Source organism: Mangifera indica, chromosome 8 (genome assembly GCF_011075055.1).
Source record: "Mangifera indica cultivar Alphonso chromosome 8, CATAS_Mindica_2.1, whole genome shotgun sequence".
Lineage (NCBI taxonomy): Eukaryota > Viridiplantae > Streptophyta > Magnoliopsida > Sapindales > Anacardiaceae > Mangifera > Mangifera indica.
In genome coordinates, this window is record NC_058144.1 from 14,932,818 (window position 1) to 14,938,740 (window position 5,923).

A 5,923-nucleotide genomic window follows, 5' to 3' on the forward strand; every position below is an offset into this window, starting at 1 on the left:
TTAGACAAACTTTGGGCTACGGTCACATCCACCATTAAACTATGATTGATCATCAATACCAAAAATATCAAATTAATTATTCAAATATTTGTTGTGGTATTACTTTTTTGTCTTTCCTTATGATTAGTCAACTAAAAATATGTATTTCAGTTAACCCTTATTGATTAATAATTCGGATACGATCTCGAATTTAATTAAACAATAGCATTAAGAATTAGAAAGACCAACGAAGCAAGACAATACAAGCGTACGACATTGCATTTAATCTAGTTGAATATTTTCCCTAGGAATTCTAACGCAACAAACAATAAATCCCAGTTGCCACTTCGATTAGATGGGTTGAACAATTACGGATTCAGCATCTAAACTAGCATTACATCATATCAATCAATAAACTAATCGTGCAGCAATCAACTAATACAATCCTAGTATATAATCCAGAAAAATAATCAATACTTGAATAATTAAAAGATGCGTTAAAGAACAAAACTTAATCTCACAATTCTTGTAGTTCCATGGTTTTAGATCCCTTCAACCAAGAGAAAATATTCAGCCACTGTAAACCATATTTAGTTCTCTAATCCTCCAAATTACAATCATTATCCCCCTTTAGCAAAATAAAAGTGTATTTATATATATCTTGTCCCTTCATTGAAAACCGAAAATAAAAAGCAATAATCATCCCTCAATCCAACCAAATAAATCTTCCCCAAAAAGAAAGGAAAAGATATATATTTTGATATATATCCTTCCCCCAAAAATATTCTTCCTTATCTATCTTAATTAATCCCCTTTTCCAGCTAATAATTATCCCTTTTCTAGGAAGCAAATCTTGACTTTTGTGGAAGATCTCAGCTAATCTGGAAGTTCAGATTTAATTTTCGAATTCTGCTCTCGTAATTTCACATGCCCACGCCTAGTCAGCATCACAGATTTTGTTAACTGGTAAGCCTGCTCCAATTTTAGTGTACTTGGCACAAACTTCACTCTAAAAATATTCAAAGCTTCCTAAGTACAAAAAATAGATAATTCTATTGGACTGAATTAAATTTTCACACAACATAAAGGAATTAGAAATCAAAATAATGACAATTAACAATGTTATCAAATTTCCTCACACTAATCTTTTGCTCGTCCTCGAGTAAAAAAAAAAACAAAAACAAAAAGGTTTCATCAATCTCTTTTCTCATAATAGCAAAAAGTGTGAATACCTTAAGATTCAAACCAACCAAGACTTAAGCATCAACACACATCATCATCAAACTTCACAAGGAAATATGCACAAAGACAAATCAAGACAATCGCATTCTAAAGCATGTATGAAGTTTTTGGTGAATCTCCTTAACGTTATCACTTATATCACTCATATGTTTAATGGTTCGGTGTTTTGCTCAAGTTCTTCCAATGCAAACATTTTACCATAGGCTTGCTTATGCACCAAATCTCCACCACTTAGATTATACACATGCATAAATCAAAAGGACTTTATTTTAAGTTGTAATGGGGCTTTGGGTAAAGGTGAGAATTAATGGATGCGAAAGGTTAAAACCATGAGCATTAACAAAGCATTTAAACACATAAACGGAACAAAAATCTAAAGCTGAAAACACCACATTTCTCTTGTCATTTCTTGGCTACTTGTCGCTGCCTTTCTCTTCTCTCGTTTTTTATTTCTTTCTTTTCTGTTTTCTTTTTTTTTTCATTTCACTTTTTCTCCTTTTTTTTCCGTATAACTAAGAGAATTTTATAGTAAAGATCACAACATAAGGCAGTAACAATAACAATTCTTGATGCCAACTTCTTTTCATAATCTTATCCTAATGCATTTAAGTCCCCTTTTTCCCCAACACTTAAATTTTTCAGGATAGGAAATTCACCAAGCAACAAAATTTAGTTAAATGCCCTGCTAACATTCATGGTTGGGTAAGGATTTTTACTTGAAGGCTTGGGTTTGTAATATGGTTTTATCTCAAAGAATCAAGGCTTTGTAAGGCTTAAGGGGCTAACTAGGGAAATTAAAATACGTTGGCTTTTTAAGCTAAAGGGTTTAAACAAGAATGCCTTTATCATTTTCATGCATGCATATATCGATGCGGTCTCAAAACGGTTCAAAGCAAGTTCTTGAGATATATTCACATAGGAGAATACCACTCATCAAAGAAAATATAGATTGACATGTATGTTTCAATATTTTTCGGCTCAACACTCACAGGTTAAATCAATTCACCTCAACTTCAAACAAAGCTCTATCATTTAATTATCAAAATTTGTTTAAGTGCATACCCCTAGTTAATCTAACAAATCAGTGTACATTGCTCTCATACTTAATCAACTAAATCCCAAGGCATGCATACAAATTAATACACCAGTTGTCACATCAATGAAAAAAAAAAACAAAAACCAACTTTAACCAGTAACGAACAACAACAAAAACAAAACAAAGCAAAAAATAAGGCATAACCAGAAGAAGCATAACACAAAAAAGACAGAAAAACAGACAGAAGAACAGAACAAGTAGACAAAATAGAGCAGAAGATAGAACAAAACTGAATAAAGACAGAACAAAAGGAAAAAAACATAAGAATAGATTAGAAAAAAAAATAGAAGACAGGTAAAGCAAAATAGAAAAAATAAAACACAAATAAACCCTCCTCCACACTTGAACCAAACATTGTCTGCAATGTTTAAACAAAACACACAATAATGAAAACTGAAATTTAAAAGAAAAAGGAAAGAAAACTTCTCTGGGTCTGTGGAAAGAGAACAACAGTTTGAATTATAAAGATGGAGGATAAGGTGGTGTGAATCCTTGAAAATTGAAGAATGCCACAGATTGCGCTCCATGCGGTCTAATTTTTGTTCACCTCTATGCAGCTATGCCCCAGTGTTGTCGAATGAATGAGCATAGGAAGATGATGGAATGTCTGCTCGTGGTTGGGTGCTGTTGAGCTCTATTTCTACTGTTTGTTTGAACTGTAATATAAAAATAAATTAAAATGAACCTAATCGAAAATTATAAAATAATTGCTAATTAAACATCCAAAAATCCTAAAACTGAAATTTAAAATCAAATTTGAAACACATAATTGAAATTAAAAACAAATGCCCAGAAAAGTTAAAATTGAAGTATTAAATAAAATGAGATTGAAAACTTGGGTTGCCTCCCAAGTAGCGCCTTTGTTTACTATCGTCGGCTTGATGTAATGCCTCTATCTACTTATCAATGTAGACGAGGTCTCTCAACTCCACTTCTTCGACATTTGCAATTCGCACTCCTTCATAAAAAGGTTTGAGTCTGTGGCCATTAACTTTAAACACTTTCGAGATCGCTAAGCTTTGAATCTCTACTGTACCATGAGGAAAAACGTTAGTAACAACAAAAGGTTCAATCTAATGAAAACGTAATTTACTGGAAACAACTGAAGTCTTGAATCATAAAGAAGAACTTTTTGGCCAATTGAAAATTCTTTTCTGGAAATCATTTTGTCATGAAATGCTTTGTTTTCTCCTTATAAATTCTAAAACTCTCGTAAGCGTCATTACAAATTTCTTCTAATTCTTGCAACTGTAATTTCCTATGTTTACCACTCTCATCCAACTTCATGTTGCATTGCTTGACAACCTAATAGGCTTTGTGCTCTAATTCAACTAGAAGATGGTTAGCCTTACCAAATACTAACCTGTACGGTGACATACCAATTGGCATTTTGTATGTTGTTCTATATGCCCACAGCGCATCCTCCAAGCCTTAACTCCAATCCTTTCTTATTGGACCAACGGTTTTCTCATTGATAGATTTAATTTCTTGGTTTGAAACCTCAGCTTGTTCGTTGGTTTGCAGATAGTACGACGTAGCAACCTTGTGCGTTACACCATATGTTTTTAGCAGCGTCTCTATTGTTCGGTTATAAAAATGCTTCCCTTGATCGCTAATTAGGGCTTTTGGAATACCAAACCTGCTGAATATGTTAAATTTAAGGAAACCTAAAACAACTTTAGAGTCATCAGTTTGGGTAACTTTCGATTCTACTCACTTCGAGATGTAATGAACAACTAATAAAATATAACCGTAACCAAACGAAGATGGAAAATAACCTATGAAATCAATACCCCAAACATAAAAAATTTCACAAACTAACAGGAGTTTGAGGCCTTTCATTTTTCTGTGAAATATTACTTGTTTTTTGACAGTATTCACAAGATTTGCAAAAAGAGTAAGAGTCTCGAAATAAAGTTGGCCAGAAAAATCCACAATCCAGAATTTTTCTTATTGTCCTTTTGGCTCCAAGGTCTTCACTAGTATATGAATGGAAAAAGGAAATAATAGAAAAAATTTCAATTTCAAGTACGTACCTTCTTATAACCTGATCAGCGCAATGTTTCCACAAATATGGATCATCCCATACGTAATGTCTCTTTGAGCCTTAATAAATCAGTTGGCAGTATGTTAGTAACCAAATATTTCACAATGTTTGCATACTAGGGTAGCCTACAGTTTGTTGAAAATAACTGCTCATCAGGAAATTGCTCCTACAGATTCTGCTCTGTTTTCACATGAACCAGACAGCTTAAATGGTTAGCAACACGATTCTCTTGTCCAGTTTTATCCTTGATCTCCAGGTCAAACTCACTTAGTAGAAGAATCCACCTTATAAGCCTTGGTTTTGCCTCATTCTTTGTTATCAATTACCTAAGGGCTGCATGATCAAAATAGATAACAACTTTAGTACCCAATAAATAAGAACAAAATTTTTCTAATGCAAAAACAACAGCCAAAAGTTCTTTTTCAGTGGTTGAATAATTTTTCTGTGCATCATTCAAGGTTATCAAGGCATAATATATAGCATGTGGCACCCTTCTAACTTGTTGGCCCAAAACAGCTCTTACGGCATAATCACTTGTATCGCACATTATTTCAAATGGAAGACTCCAATCAGGTGGTTGAATTATTGGTGCAGAAGTTAGCAGCTACTTCAACTTGTCAAATGCATTTTTACACCTTTCATCAAACTCGAAATCCATTCCTTTTTGCAACAACTTGCACAATGGCAATGCAATACGCAAAAAAACTTTAATAAATCATCGATAAAAACCTGTATGGCCAAGGAAAGAATGAACTTCCTGCACACTAACAAGGAAAGGCAAAGATTGAATAACATCGATTTTAGCCTTATCTACCTCTATACCTCTAGTTGAAACTACATGCCCCAAAACTATACCTTGCTCAACCATAAAATGAAAATTTTCAAAATTTAAAACAAGGTTAGTTTCAATGCATCTTTGTAAAACAAGTGTGAGATTGTGTAAACAATTATCAAATAAATCTCCATAAATCGTAAAATCATCTATAAAAATTTCTATAATCTACTCAATATAATATGAAAATACACTGACCATACACCTTTGAAAAGTATCTGATGCATTACAAGCTTCGAATGGCATTCATCGATATGCAAAGGTTCCAAATGGGCATGTGAAAGTCATCTTCTCCTAATCTTTTGGAGCAATTACCATCTAAAAGTATCCTAAAAAGCCATCTAGAAAATAGTAGCAAGCTCGACCAGCTAGCCTTTCCAACATTTGATCACTAAATGGCAAGGGAAAATGATCTTTATAGGTTACAACATTTAATTTCCTATAATCTATACAGACCTGCCACCCATTTTGAACTCAGGTGGGTACCAATTCATTATTTTGATTTTTTACCACTATGATGTCAGTCTTCTTCGGTATAACTTGAATAGGACCGACCCATTCGTTGTTTAAAATTGGATAAATTACTCTGGCTTGAAGTAACTTCAAAATTTCCTTCTTTACTACTTCCATCATCGGCGGGTTCAACCTTCTTTGTGGCTGTCAAATTTGTTTAGCTCCCTCTTCAGGAAGAATTTGATGCATGCAGGTAAAGGGACTGATTCCTTTA